The 15,997-nt window shown below is 41.6% G+C and overlaps 1 protein-coding gene and 1 long non-coding RNA gene across 7 annotated transcripts in view; one reads left to right on the top strand and one right to left on the bottom strand.

Moving 5' to 3' along the window:
* NDST2 (N-deacetylase and N-sulfotransferase 2) overlaps positions 1–15,997 on the top strand; it is a 105,307-nt gene that overhangs the window by 64,991 nt on the left and 24,319 nt on the right. The gene's annotated exons all lie outside the window — the stretch shown is intronic.
* On the bottom strand, positions 468–15,997 carry LOC110399308. Its single transcript, XR_002439098.1, has 3 exons — positions 11,268–15,997; positions 6,684–6,889; positions 468–5,529 (listed from the first exon to the last, which is right to left on the bottom strand). It is a non-coding gene; the product is annotated as an uncharacterized LOC110399308 (long non-coding RNA).

Below are 15,997 nucleotides of genomic sequence, written 5' to 3'. Positions count from 1 at the left end.
ATGGGGAGAAAGCAGCTGTGCATTTGAGCTGTTTATGTGAGACTGTGCTTTGCCCACTACCCACTTGTAGCTGCAGTATGAAATATCAGCTAGGGCTTAATGTTGTGTGTTAAGGTCAGCATGGATCTGCTTTTTTTTTAAACGTGAATTTACTTCCATTTTTCCATTTGTGTGTATTTAAAATTCAGCATCCTTAAGTTCACAAAATGATTTGGCAACAATGAGCAAAGGGAATGCAGGCAGTGCTACTGATAATAGTTCAGGCATCCACTAAGTGTGCAGCCCAGCTGCCCTTCTCGGGAAAGGCCAGCTTACTTCATTTATGATTTTTGTGGAGAGCAGCTCTCAGGCTTTCCACTCTCCTTGCTTTCTCTTTGGCTTCATATCTTTCCTTGCTGACTGCCAGACCCCTTTCGAGTGAGAACTTCACTTGTGGGCATCGCTTTTAAAGGTAGGAATTTGAATATTTGTGTTAATCTGTGTTATTCCTTATCTAATTGTTACCTAGACTGTAAACATTGTTTGCAGGAAAACATTGTTTGCCTTCATGCTTTGCTATTTGATTGTGTGTTTAACCAGTCATCATCTGCAAGGAACATGCTTTGAGAGGAGGATGGAGGAGCTGTTCTGTTCTTCAGTGATTGTGTTAGGCAGTGCACTAAGTGGAGCTGGCGGGGCTTGTATCTTGCACTGCTATGCCTGCTACATTCCTTGGTCATTAAGCTCTGTGTTAGTTCCTTGTTCTCCTTCTCCCTCTGCCCTCTCTTTCCCTCCCCTGATAGGGTGTTTAACCCTTCCCAATGGGTTAAATTCAGATTCTAAAATGTGGCCTGTAAGAAGTTGGTGGCTCAAATGCATGGGAATAGTATAAGGAATCTGAGTATGACTGCATTCCTTTGCGTAAGCTACTGCTTACTCTCTATTAAAGGTAGATACTCTGTTGACCCTTCTAAGTCAGTCTTGGATACCTGACTAGAAGGTGAACAGATATCAGCAATACTGGTAACTGATGAAATCTTTGTAAAGATTGGAGCCATTACAGACAGAATATTTTAAAAATCAGATGATGTTTTATATGCTCCCTGAGGACAAATGCAGTCACATTTCCTAGTGGTTTTTCATACAGCAATCTAGATTCTCATTTGCATATCAAGAGCAAAGCTGGTTTTGCTAAGCTAATATTTAGCAACTTGAAAGATTAGAGTTAGAAAATTTTGTAAATGTTCTTTTTTCTTTCACCAAGAACTAGTAAAAGAAAATAATTTTGTTACAGTGTGTTTGATTTTCATTTTTTAATTCCCTGGGAAATGATTCACTTGGAACACCGAAGATGTTCTGGTCATTAAGAAATTTCCTGATCTTCAAGCTCAAGGATGAAGACCTCCTAACCTTCTCTTGGTCAGAGCACTCTAAACAGAACTTGAGCCTTTAAATAATGTTCTTCAGTTAACCAGTCAAGTTCCCTCTGATGATATTGGTGCTCCTGCAGTGTGGCCAAAGGCTGCAGATGTAGAGCATAAGAGCATGGCCTGGAGCACAGACCAGAAACTTTTCACAGAACCTCTCTTAAGAGTCTTAGGATTTTTTTTCTTCTTTTTGTAGTGATGATTAGGCTGCTTTGTAAGTAACTACCTAAATGCTATTCCTGCAGTATACAACTTTTCTCTATGATGCAACTATGTGAAGAGGTGACATTATTTCCAGTTCCCTTCTCAGCCCTCCATCTTCACTTCCTAGCTTCAGCTTGTAAAATACAAGGAAGGTTGGCGTTCTCTGCTTAAGTGATGTGATTTGCTTTGAGTTTGCAATGGAATTTTTTCCCTGTTATCGTATTTATTTTAAGACTTTGGCCTTTCTATATGCTATTAAATTCAAGAATCTCAAGAAGATAATTAAATGGTGTTAGTTGACAGATGTGTTCAAGTAATAAAACTGAAGTAACCTGTCACAGGTCACATGCTGATTACTCTAGGAAACTTGGGTCTAACCTCACTGCTGGAATTGACAGGCAACCTCCCATATGTCTTTTCTGCTTTGATGATTTGAATGAAATGGCTATAAAAACATAAATGATCTTTTCATAAAAATATTCTCCATTGCTTTAAACCGTCCAGAAATTGTGTATCGAGTCTGTTTTTCTTAGATGAAGTATAATGAAAAGTCATTAAGCCTACTGCTGTCCTCCATCCTAAAACAACCATTTTATATGCTTAGTAAAATGTTACAGCATTTCATGAGTGGATGCAGCCATTTGCCTGAAACCATAATTAAGGTCTGATTGCGCAAGCTCCCATTCTGCCTAGTATTACCACTTCAGTGTGTAGCTGTGTCTCTCTTGACACATGTCATTCCACACACCAGTCCCAGCATTTCCTTCTAGCAGGATGATGTGCCACCTGTAGCGCAGTGCTGCTGGACTGGAGCAGGTACTTGAGCAGTTACTACTCTGTGAGATGTCAGTTTTGTGATGCTTCATGATGAAGTCACTCAGTGCATTTGAAAGCTGGGAACCTCATTTCAGTCCTCTGGAGCACTCTAAATAAGGTGATGGATTCAATAAGCATGTTTCAAGAGAGGCAATTGGAAGTGCTCATTTATAAAAAATGTTGCTGGGTTGCTGGAAAACAGGAGGGGGAAGAGGTTGAGAAAGACAGTTTGCAAACTAAGCCTACTTATACGCACTAGGATGAGCCCGGGCATGAAGCGAAAGACAAACTCTGAGCTCTTCATTATCTAATACTCCCTTAGGGCAATAACCAACTCCCTGTGGAGCCAGCAAGCCAGGCACAAGGACTGGTAGAGAGCAAGCGCACATTGTTCTCAGAATACAGCTGGTACTGGAGTCTTTCACTATGAATTTGAAGGCATCTTTAATGCAAAATATTCCTTGAAGGGATTTTTGTTGCTTACAGTTTCAAAAGCTGCTTTTAATTCAGTGTGATGCATTCTTCCAAACAAAAGGTTGTAAAGTTAGGTATTGTGCAACAAAGGATGCATAATGTTACTTTTTCATAGCCTTATGTATGAGCTGAGGTTATACAGACACCTTCATTTTTAGAACCAAAAAAGACGGAATGGAGAAGCTCACCTTTCTGCAATGCTTAGTGACCGCTCCGTGTTGCGTGCTTCATGTCAAAGTAAGCACTTTTATGCTGAAAATTCAAGTGTGGAATATATTTGTGTGATGGGCAAATGTTTCCTAGGGGTGGGATGTATGGTGAGTGTGGGAGAGCACATAACACCCCCAGTGTCTCCCACTGATGTATATACAACTGCTGTTTTGGATTTATATAAGGAGTGGGGGAGACAATTTGAGGAGTCTCTTCTGAAGTGGTAGGGTACCTGGGGGTGGCATTCGTGGCATTGGTTTAGCCTGTGTATATGAAGTTTGTTGATTGGCATCAATCTATTTAGGATCATGAAGGAAAGCGAAACTCTCTCTAAAAAGGTAGAGGACTCAAATATCTCCTCTTGTTTGTATTCCTAGCACTTGCAAAGTCCAAGGTGATTCTTCATATAAGCAATTTGACCTAAAGTAAATTCACTGTCATCCTCCTTCCCAATAAATTAAATGCCACTGCCAGTAGTTTAACCTCTGAGGTGGCCCTTGTTGGGTGAGTGCAATTCCCCTGTTTGACGCAAACAGCAGCAATAAAAAAAGAAATGTATGTGTTTGGCAAATACAGTGGAGGGGAAAATAATTTTCACCCCTTTCACTGACCAACTTCTGTGCTGTAAGCAAGCAAAGCCAAGTTGAAGTCATTCTTCTAATTGAGAACTGCAAGAGGATTTTTCACCTTCTGTCTGTCTCAAATCTCATTATCTGGTATGTTTACAGTAGAGCAGGTAGCAATCCCACCTTTATCGCATTTTGGAAGTTTGTTTTACAGAGTAACATCAGGATAAGAATTCATTCGAAGATGTTCACAAAGTGCTGTTGAGGCACCACTGCTCACAGTCTTTGTTTAACATGGTTCTCATTTTGCAGATGGGGGGGCAATGCGTAACCACAAGTTAAAAGTGGAATAGTGGATTGAATTCAGTCCTACTGTCAAATTTCCTTGCTTTAAAAATGATATTTACCTGTCTGCCAGAAGATATGTGAAGAGTTCTCACTGTTTCTACAAATGATCTCAGAAACCATTTCTTATGCTTCTTATGGACCAGTGTGTAAAGAGGAAGTTGAAGATTTCAAAATCCTACCCTGTCTTGTCTCTTGTGGTAATGTTCCTCTTCCTTCTGCCCCTTCTGTAGCTGTTCTTAGGAGAGAAAGAAGCCAAAAATGATGCTGACATTTCCCTGGCAGGCAGTTCCTGGTATTGGTCTCCTGAACATGGAGCCAACAGTTCTGGCTCAGCAGTGGAGTTTTCCTCTCTGTTCCCTGGGGAGTCCACGTTTGGATGAGAGGACACAACTGGATCCTCCCAGCAAGGCTGGGTTTCCTCCAGCAGCAGGCTGCTGCCTCGTGCTGCTGCTTGATCATGTCAGATAAATAGGTTGGGACAGTGCAGGCTGGCAAAGAGGTCTGTGTGCAGAAATCGGCATAAAAGCACGGGGGCACGATCTTTGCTGCAAGTATCAAGGTGTCAGCAGGTCCTTTGAATGAGCTTTCCATTAGGCTTCCAGTCACAGATATTCTACAAGCCATGTAGTGCTTTGTGTGAGAATGAAGGCAAAGTCAAAGCTTTCCATATTGCAGAAACACTAACCCAGATCCATATACAGACTCAGTTTTGCAATTCAGGTAGAGGCTTCATTTCTTTGTTGTGTACCAAAACAGAGCATGTCTTCCAAAAAGCAGTAATTTTTACATTCCAGCTACCAAATTAATTATGTCAGATTTAAGTAGACCAAATAATTAGAATTAAAATTAATCTGCATATTTAACTTTAAAAATGATGTCTAAAATTTCAAAAGATGCTTATCATGGTTTATTTTTCAGTAGGACAGTTACAGCTCTTCAAAGTTGCTGTAGCTAAAAATTATTTAATACTTGTGTTTTGCCTACAACAGAGAAGATAAGAAAATTCAGTTTGGATACCCAGGCTGCTTTTGTTCTCCCTTTTCATGGCATAGTTGAAAAAGAGGAAACAATCTTTTATTTAAGTACAGTGTTAATCTAATTCAGGGCTCCTAAAAAGCATGAATTATTTAGCTGTAGTGTTGCTGCAAAGTCAAGTTTGAATTACTTGAATGTTCTAAATGTGATTGTTTCTCTCCCGTCACAACTGTGCATAAGATTTTAGCGTTAAGTGATCTGAAAACTATAAAGTGTCTGTTATCTCGCTGAGCTTAGCTAGCACATCTCTACTTTAGATTTCAATATAAACGAGCAATTTCAGCATTTATCGTGTTTTAGTGTGAGTATTCTTTAATTCAGGTGCGAGGTGGTGCACTTTGCTAACACTGCTTTTGTCTCAGTATGGGGAATGATCTCAGCTGACAGGGCAGAAAGCACTGTAAGAACAGTGGAGGCAACTTTCCCGCTTGATGCAGTCTCTGGCTTCATTTCTTCTCCAGTGCTTCTCCCTGGACAAAAGAAACAGATGAATGCAGTTAGTACTGCAAGCGTAGTACATTTTCACAACCAAAGCAGCAGTGGTTTTAGTCAGGATATGGATGAAATGCTCTGGTGTGCCTGGATATTGCAAGACATGGTGAACTTTACGCTTGCAGACTTTATGAGCCCTCTTCCATGAGCATTAAATACGTTAGCTGTAAGCATGCTAGTGTATTCCTGCTGGAAACTCATCTTTGTAGATGTTCAGTCTTTCAGTTCCTGCTGCTTTTGATTATTAAAGAACCCATGTTTTTTAAAAGTAGGCAAACTAGACCTAATGTCTGAGACAAAATTTGTCTTTAGCTGCTATGTTTGTGCCCCCTTAAGCAATGTGAACTGTCATTTTCTCCTATTCCCCTCTGACTCCTTGTACACTCCTCCCTTTATCTCTTCCTCCTACTCTCAGCTTTGCGTTTTGTTGTGTGCTGCCTCCTATTCCTGGAACAGTCTCCCAGCTCTGCTGCCAAATCCTCCCTCTCTCTCTCTGCTCTTGCAAACCTGTTTCTTCCAGCAATAATTTCTAAGCTGTTTACCTGACTAATTGTCTCTCTGTGCTTTCATTCCTGTATTTGTTGTTCTGGGTCATGTTTCTTATTGTGAGATAAGACATACTGCAGGATAAGGAGTATATTTGCCATTATTTTTGGTGCATTGTTTACATTAGGTCGTTATACAATATTTACTAATAAATTTTCCTTACCATTTGAGTGCAGAATTTTTCATTAATTTATCGTTCAGTTTTCCATATGCTATTAAAGAGCAGCCATGCTTTATCTTAAGGTAATTGCTAGACTGTGAAAATTAGTGTCTGTATTACAGCATGTGGCATCAGCTAGCCTCTTTGTATAGGCAGAGTTTAGCTGTGTTTGCCAACTTGCGTGAAATGGAGGTAGAAAATACAAGGCTATGGGCAAATCTGGTGTTCAGTAATAGGATAGTCACAGCACGGCTTCACTGCTAGTAGTCAATTTGGAGCAATGGCTGTTGCTTTCCCAGCATGGACAAGCTCTTGCAGGCATGCAAGCAGATGTATCTTCTTACTGTCTATAAAGCACTTTCAAGTCATTGTTTGTATGTAACAAATCTTACCACAAAAACTTCTGCAGAAAAGAACAGGACCCACCATATTGATATAACTGTAGGTTGGATTTTTGAAGTGCATTTTCTGGGCTGAATGCCTTCTATCAGGCTAGACTAAGAGAATTGGGTTCTCCTTTCCACTGAGCACCTCACTGAACAGGCTGCAGAGAATTCTTGTCTTTCTGCTGCAGGTAATTTCATTTTTCTGGCAATCCTGTTCTTTCCAGTCCAACTGAGTGCAAAAGCAATCTGATCAATTAAAAAAAAAAAGTTGTCAGAATTTCATGTTTTCAATTCACTTTTTTGAACCAAGATTTATTAAGGGGGAAACAAAAAGCTGAACGCTTGAACATATTACTGTTGCTTTAAACTAAATTTCATAATAAATGGTGTTCTGAGTGCTTTTATTTTCTTAAGTCCCATTTCTGTTATTATCTGACCTGACAGCTTACTGTTATGTGTGAAATGATAATATTTCCGTATTTAAGTTTATCTTATAGATACTCATACAAGCTTGCATAGTGACATACAAGACTGACTCAGTTAGGTCAGTTATTAGGTTAGTTAGTCTGACTCAAAAGGTTAAGCATAAGTTTTTATATAATCTGAATCAAAAATTGGACTTGGAATCTAAATTTCTTAATGAAAAAATATTCGAAACAAAAATAGTCTCCTTTTTAACAATGAAAAAGCAATCAGATTTTTAGTAGCTTGGTGAATTTTATTGGAAATTTTACTACCTATCCATTTTGGGGATAAGGCTCCAACATAGCTTATTTCGTCTCCAAAACCTATATGTGGGCATCTAATAGTTTTCTGTACCTCAATTCTTTTGTCTTCAGCAGCAATTTCTAACTGAGATGTACATCTTGCTCAAAGATCTTGAGCTTTCTTGACAAAACTTCAGCTTTATCAAAGGGTTCATTTGATTGCAAATATGGCAGCTTCTGTTCCTGAATTTGTCAGTACGGTTAATTAGGATGTTAATGAGGCCCTGGACTTATTCTGCATGAAGGAGTATTCTAAAGATGCAGCTTCAAAGCAGAAAGAAATTCTGCTCGTAATCAGTTGACTAATTAAAAATGTAAGAACTCAGCACTCTCTTTAGCAATTAAGTCTATAAAATGGGAGGAAGGTAAAGAACTAGTGACATATAATTACAGTAACAGTTTAAAATGAATTAATACATTTGCGGCATATGTATTTTGAAATCATGAGTTTTATTTTTCCATATTGATTGTCTAAAAAGTAAGGTTTCCACAAGGGGAAGCTGAAGGTGGGGTATTTAAATTCTTGTTTAAAAGTGATAGTGAGCGTGGTGTAGTGCAAACTGTGATGTGGAAATAAGTGTGCATTGCCTGTGTTTCTGTGATTGTGTAACAATTACAAACACAGATGGTTTGAGAGAAAATTAAATAATTCCACCCACATTAAAACAGGGAAGTCTAACAATAGCCACAACTCCTTATCACCCTGTTTCTCTAGAAAAACTCTCTCCTGCTGTCACTTGCAAATTAATTGTATGAATTGTATGAATATGAATTGTATGAGCTCCTGCAGAGTCATAAGGTTGTAAGGACTCCAGTCTACCCTGATAAGGCCTCACCTGGAGTACTGTGTCCAGTTCTGGGCTCCCCAGTACAAAAAAGACAGGGATCTCCTGGAGAGAGTCCAGCGGAAGGTCACAAAGATGATAAGGGGCCCAGAGCACCTCGCTTGTGAGGAAAGGCTGAGCGACCTGAGTCTGTTCAGCTTTGAGAAAAGAGGACTGAGAGGGGATCTGATCAATGTCTTTAAATATCTAAGGTGCAGGAGGCAAAGGGATGAGGCCAGACTCTTTTCAGCAGTGCATGGCGATAGGACAAGGGGAAGCAACCACAAACTGAAGCATGGGAAATTCTGCACAAATGCGCGTAAGAACTTCTTCACAGTGAGGATGACGGAGCACTGGAACAGGCTGCCCAGAGAGGTTGTGGAGTCTCCTTCTCTGGAGACGTTCAAGACCCGCCTGGACACCTACCTGTGCAACCTGGTCTAGGGAGCCTGCTTTGGCAGGAGGGTTGGATTTGATGATCTCTAGAGGTCCCTTCCAGCCCCTACAATTCTGTGATTCTGTGACTGCTGGGGAGCAGCAAGCACTGGCTGCTCCACCAGGGAAGAGGAGACAGGAGCTGAGTAGAATAAGAAGCTGATATGGGCAGCATCCTCAGCAACGAGGTTGTAGTTGTGCACTATGCACTCAAGACAACTAGAGATGCCACCAGATTCAGCCTAGAGTCCAGTGATCACTAGGTGAGTCCATAAGGCACCAGATACACCCAAACCCAGGTCAGCAAGGCAGAGCATACATGTAATACAGTTCAGGTCACTGCCTGAACTCAGGTACAGCTCGCAGGTCAGTATATGGAGGCTGGTCAAGGCATTCAGAGTCTGCTAGAGTATGTCAAGCCCCGACAATCTTCCTTACAGAGTTCTCCCTCAGGATCCATTCCTGCCATAACCCATGTGAAAAACAGTTGATGTTTTTCATGGCAAAGGCTAGCATGAAGGCTTAGTGACGGCAGTAGAGCACTTTGCATCTGTTCCTGTCTTTTGAAGACCAGGCCTCCAAACCAGCCTAAAAAGACTAGGAGGTGGACCTTTAGCTTTACATTGAATGGAAGTCTCTTGAATAGAAGACCTGAGCTGAGGCAAGCGGGGAAGGAGGGAGCCACTGTACAGAGTCAGGGAACACATCCTCCTTAGAAGCCCAACAAATTCTGCCCGCATGAATCTTGGTGCAAATACACAAGAATAGGTGAGCAAAAGAGCCTTTCCTTATGCTTTATGCTTTCGTAGAGCTTGCTTACAGCTTTCTGGTATTAATTTGGACAAGCTTTCAGCATAAAGGTATTAAACTGATTGTAGTTGTTCCCTACTGTCATATGTTAATAGATAAAATAGGCTGGAAAGGACTAGCTCCTATGTGTTGACTGACAGGAGGAAGCAATTGAATGTGGATCAGCCTCTTGCTAATTGAGGTGAAATTTTTCAAGTATTAGGAAGTTGAAAGAAAGAATGGCTAGGCTACTTAAATATTGCAAATGAACTTTCATAATATACATTTCTATGTTAAGACATGTGGATGCCCCGTCCCTGGAGGTGTTCAAGGCCAGGCTGGACGTGGCTCTGGGCAGCCTGGTCTAGTGGTTGGCAGCCCTGCACTCAGCAGGGGGGTTGAAACTCAGTGATCTTTGAGACCCTTTTCAACCCAGGCCGTTCTATGATTCTATGGCACTTCAAATCTGAGCTGTCATGTTTTCGCTGCACTTTGACTATATTTCCTCACTGGATTAAGTTACTGAGGAGAAGACAGCGGGGAAGACATTTTGCTTTCAGCAGCAGGGTCATTTATCTGAATTGTGATAAGCAGGGCACATGAGGGAATGGAAATTAGATCCATATCCATATCTAATGCGGAAGGAACTACATTTATTTCCTGTTCTTACAGTTGCATTGAAAATATTCTGCCATGATAGAGCAAATTCGTTGATCACTGAGGTGAGAGAATGCTGAAGATGGTGTGTTCCCACCATTTGGAGTGACTGAGATATTAATTTATCCCCTAGGTGCGACTGGAACACTCCTTGTGTGGCAGGCTTTGAACCTGTGGTAACTCCAGCTCTCCATCCCCCAGCTGCCAAGTGGCTGGCATCTCATATCATTGGCTGTTTTGGGAAAAGAGATAAGGGCAGAGAGTGTATAGATGGAGATGTCAGAAGAGGCACAAAACAGACAGAAAGCTAAGTCCCCATTAAAATGGTAACTTTTTTTGTGGTAGGCTAATAGCTGAGTCTTAGAACTTCAGTGGCATATGAAAGAAAGAATTAGGGATGCCCCTTTGTTTATCTCTGAGGAAAGTGCCTCCTTTCTCTCCTGTGAGCAGGTGCATGGCAGGAGCAGAGCAGTTACCTCCCCTCAGCTCGTGGAAAGCACAGCCTTCTGTGAGCTCTTCCAGTGCCAGTCTTTCAGTTCCAGTGAATGTGTGCAGCTGGCAAGCTGTGGACTGTTTGTGTTCAGTAGGTAACAACTGTTGAAGGCTGAAGTTTTTTGTGGGTTTGGGGTTTTTTTGGCTTATTTTTTTAATTTATTCAGATCTGCGTTTTGTTGCTCTTGCAGAAGGTGTGAAGTTGCACACCTGTCTGGGGATAATTAAAAAAAAAAAAGTAATTACTACTTCATCACACAGGTCTTCTCTTCTATCAGGCTGACAGCTGGCCAGCTGGCAGCTTTCCTCCTTACCACAGGTCTGTACCAGAAGAGGCCTGTCCCTACATGGAGACTTGTCTAAGTAGAGCACAGCGTTGCCTGGAGGCTCTGAGTGTGTCTGTAGGAGCAGAGTAGGCACCATTGGTGTTTTTTGCCTCTTTGATCTGAGTTTGGAATTCTTTGGGCAGTGTCTTACCACAGAATTTGACTGGCAGTGAGTGCTAGCTGAAACACACGTCCAGAGCCCAGACATGAGTTTGGCTGGCAATTACATTACAACGTGGCTGTAACTTCCATAGTATTTTTTTAAATCTAATATGTGGAATACAGCCACATATTAGATTAAAATGAGCCACCCCTCATTTTTCTGAAGGCTCACCATGGTCTGCTGACGTTACCAGATCCTTCACATTCACAAGAGAGCTGAGCAGTACCTGCAGGCCTGACGCGTGGGTAATCACTACAGCCAAGGGAGAGGTTGCAGTGTCCCAGGAGGAGGCAGGCAAAGGAGGAATTCTGTGTCACAATGACGCCATTAAAATGGAATGGGTTGGAAAATGAATCAGATTCCTTCTCTGATTACTGTGTAACTCAGTTACTCCAGTCCCTTTGGTGCCCAAAGCATCAACTGTCTCACAGGAAGCGTAGGAGAAAGACCTCTGAATTAGAGCTGTTTTAGACAAAGACAAGGTCTTGCCACTGCGTGTTCCAGAAAGTCGGGTTATATTCTGAATAATAAAAGAGCTGTGGAAATGTACACACGATACTGTTTTCTGGGATAGTAAAACCTTCTGTGGCTCAGCTAGGGGGAGCTTGAATGACAGAAGTTCTCGATAAAGGTGTCACAGGACATCCACTATCTTCCATGTGCCTTGGCATGAGTGTATCAGCAGCCCCCAGAAAATATATAGATACTCTTGTCTCTGGTTGTGGATGAGTACTAAGTTTTTGTACCAATCCCCACCATAATTCAGAGCATTGGAAATATCTGCAAATCAGATATTGAAACCACACAATTCTGATTATTATCTTGCTTTCATATCACATCAGTTGCCAAGTGGTTTAGCAGCTGATAATTTGTAAAATGGTTTATGTTTCACATTGACACTGTATATCACTAGGAAACAGAGCTTCTAAGTTTTATAAAGCATTTGTCTTAACACTGGTGATTTGCGAGGTAGCTTATGATGGAACTGATGCTCTCTGATATAGTGATGCTTTCCTGGTAGGACGGGAGCTCACTGAGCCTGCGTCCTTGCACCAGAAAAATAATTAATCCTTACTGTGCTTTCTGACTGCCACCTCCTGCAATTTTCACTCAGACAGTCCTGGTAAGCTTGCAATAAGAGAATTGGAAGAAAACCTTAACTTAGCTCTAAACTTGAAGTTTTTGTGGTGATGAATTCCAAGGAGTTCGATCTCAAAAGAGGAGCCAGGTATTTTCTTTTCCTTTGAGAGGGATTAATTTTCAGTGAGGTGGGTGGTGGTTTGTTTGTTTATTTCAGTGCAGATTTTTCAGAGCTTTGTATTTTGAGTTACGAGCGGTTTCTGACATTTCTCTTACCTTTTAATATAAATCATGCTAGGTTTTTTTTTTTTTTACTTTTTTTTTCTTTGAACCTAAACCAGCTAATGTGGTCCCCAAAGAGCTTAACACATGCTGTGCCAGCTGGCATGCCCTCTGGCTGTGAAGCCTTGTTAAAGAGATCAGAGCTGACAGATTCTTGAGCAGCAATCTGATACAGGCCTTTTATTTTTATTATTTTTTTTTTTATTTTTTGAGATCACCCATGTAACAAATGGGGGCTTGTTTGGGAGCTTCACAAGAGGCTTGAATGGAGTCATTGTTATCAAAACACTGCTGTGATTCAGAAGTGCCCAGCAAAGGGGCTTCCTCTCCCTCTTGCCCCTCAGCTGGGCACTGCAGGTGTGGCAGCCCATCTTAAGACTCCAGTTTCATCCTTATTCTACAGAATAATCCAGCTGTCTTGTGATTTTTGTATTTAAACTGATAACCAGGAAATTGAAGCTACAGCTCTTTGCAAAACTGAGGCTGAGCTCAATACTAAAAATGAAGTGAGAGAGGTGAGTGAGTGAGTGAACCAGAGAAGCATTCTCCAGGTTGACACTTTGGGGATAGAATCGTAAAAGTAATATAGTACTTTGCCAGGCTTTCGCACAGATCAATACACTGTGTTCTTACTGTTACAGTGGTGCTTAGATTACCTGTTCCACTCAGAAGGCACTTGCTTGGAAGTTTCTGCAGGTAACACATGGAGTACTGAGCTTTTAAGTCCGTCTTCACATTGTTTTCTCCTGTAAAAACTCCGTTTTGTCTAACACATGAAGATCGTGGATCTATCACGGAATCCCAAATAGTCTAATTATTCTATTTCATCTGACGGGATCGAAAACTAGAAGGATGTGAGTTTTTTGGGAAGACGCTGACTTGCAGTTCTTGGTCTTCTCAGTAAAAATTGAGAATGTAGGACTCAGAGTGGAGTGTTTTGTATGGATTTATGGTGCAGGATTAGAATGAAGACTGCTTTACATCACAACTGATATGCCTGGAGCTGTTTATGTGGTGTGTCTTATACGGAATCACCTCATAAAAAGACGCAGTATTTATTGTGTGTTTCTCTCTAACCTGTGTCTGCCCTGCTGAATTCTGCCTCTCTTTGCTACTGCCTCTGCAGTGAAAGCATGTCTTCAGAGCTTAGTGCCAGGTGAGGATGGTAACATCAGTGCCTTTTATGCAGAGGCAATGGGGTGGGAAAGGCTTGTTGTGGAGTTCCAAAGGCCGTTCCCCTGCTTGCTTCTAACAGGTGGCATGTGTTTTTGGATATTGAGTTGCCACGCTGGCAGTCCTCATTGACTCAGACTGGAACTGTGATCTATATCCTGCATTCTGTGCAGAGAGGTCATGTGTTCAGTTATCGATTCAGAAACACACACAAAGAAAAAGGAAAAAAAAAATCCATTTGAATTCCATTTGTGTATTTTTTGTAATTCCTCCCCTGGTAATTTCTCCTCCTCTTGTCCTTTTTCCAGTTAGAGTTTAACAGTATGTAGAGACAGAACAGAACGGTGATTGGTTGTCTGCAGTGAAGCAAGCACATCTTATTGTCGCTAGCTGAGCTGGCTTCCAAAGCCAGCTCTGTCATGAGAGAGGGCCTTTTGGGCATGCAGGCTCAATCCAGTCAGAGTCTGGGAAACAGAGGTTTTTTAATCTTGATTCATCTGCTGCCTTGCAGTGTGACCTTCAACAAGATTTGCTGTGTCTCAGGTTCTCCAGCAGAACATAGAGTGTAATATACTTTATGTTTACAGTCTATGGCTCCTCATGGGGGCTGGGTCTTGTTGTGTGCTACACAAGCCAGACTCTGCTCTTCTGAGATTATAACACAGAAGTTGTTTTGGATAATACTTAAAGATCATTATAAGGCTTGTGTGAAGAGCTCTCTGACTATTTTCCATTCGCTGTTACAAAATTATCAATATGATATCGCTTTGTATAAAATCCGCTTGTTTTTTTGTCTCTGCTTCTAACTGTACTAGCAGTTTGGAAAAAAGCCTGGTGGGAATCTTTACAGTGGACTTCTGGCCTCATCTGTGTACTGATCTTTTCCCTGACTCAGAAGAATTTTTTTTCAGTTCAGTAATACACATTACAAAATAAGCATCTGTCTCACAAGTGGTTTCTTTTCTGGTGGAGGTAGTTGTTAAAACCCTCACTTATGATATAAAAACCCTTATGTCTGTCTTAAGCTCGTGGAAAATCTTCTAATATTATTTATCAGATGATAACAACAGGCTTAAAAGTGGGAAGAATGTAGGGATGATGAACTGTTTTGGTAGTACTTTTGTTGTTGTTGTTGTTCTTGTGCCTCCTGGTGTTAGAGCTGTGCCAGCCAAGTAGGTGGTTAGAAGGACTGAATGTAGTGGAGCATGTCTGCTGGAGTGTGGGTGCGCAAGTAAGAAAGATTTTGAGAGAAGTTTTTAACTGCTATGGAAGGCTCGTTGTGAGCACAACTGGGTGAGCAACATGTGGCTCTCAGAGTGTTCTAGCTGTGCTGGGAGGGGCAGCAGATGCTCCCCAAAAATATGCCTGTATCCCAAGTAAAGCACGCTCATGTGTTGTTGCTGTACACAGTCACATTTCTGGTAAGGGAGAGAAACCTACACAGTGGTTTAATATAATTTTTAAAACAAGAAGCAGTATAGTTACTTTCCCTGGTGTTTGTTTTAGATGGGTTAGTGTTGTTGGCTTTGCTGAGCATTTTATCCTGGAAAAATAACAACATACGGTGAAATACTCTGTTGTCATAAACACAACGCAGGAGGTGAGAGAGCTTCACAACACGAAGCTTTCACGTGTGTGGCATATGAGAGAAGGTGAGGAAGGTTTCAAGAGGTGTTTCTTACCCAACTGCATCTGAACCAGTTGGCAGTGATGAGCCATGCAGTGTAGGGGTGGCCCATGCCACCTGGCTCCAGTGATGCCCAAGGCATGCTGCCTTCATGGAGCAGTGCTTCAGGAGCCTTGAAGAGCTTGAGTTCCCAGGAGAAGTGAGACGGCCTCGTAGACAGGGATGAGAACTGAAGAAATCAGGAGCTGTAGGACAGGAGAGGTGGCAGGAATTTGAAGCATCCTACTGAGTTCAGGACATCCATATCCTGAGGTCCCACGAAGTCACTGGCAAGGAGTCGACATACTGTTGTTAGTATAGAACAGGACAAGAAAGGCAGTGTGAGGCTCTGTCCTTCTCCTGTCAATATGGAAACCAAGGCTAGAATAAAAGCATTTTTATATCATGTGTTCAGTGGCATAAAGAGGAGTGAGGGATAGCTAGATACCCTAGCTCTGTTTGCTGTGAGGTGTGAGAACCTCCCCCACAGTGAGCAGTGCGTCCCAGGATCTCTCTTCCAAAGGATGTGATGGTGGTTCTGCAGCTCTGCCAAGCTCCTGTACAAAGCATGTGTCCCATTTCCCAGGGAACAGGTCTGCCCAGTGACAGGCTAGCGATATTGCCCACCTGCTAGTCCTGCCATTTCATTTCAAAGCTGTTAAATGCCATGAATATATACTAAGAATTGACTTTTTCTTTT

The sequence above is a fragment of the Numida meleagris genome, chromosome 5, assembly GCF_002078875.1.
Source record: "Numida meleagris isolate 19003 breed g44 Domestic line chromosome 5, NumMel1.0, whole genome shotgun sequence".
Classification (NCBI taxonomy): Eukaryota; Metazoa; Chordata; class Aves; order Galliformes; family Numididae; genus Numida; species Numida meleagris.
This window is presented reverse-complemented; position numbering and strand designations above follow the sequence as displayed.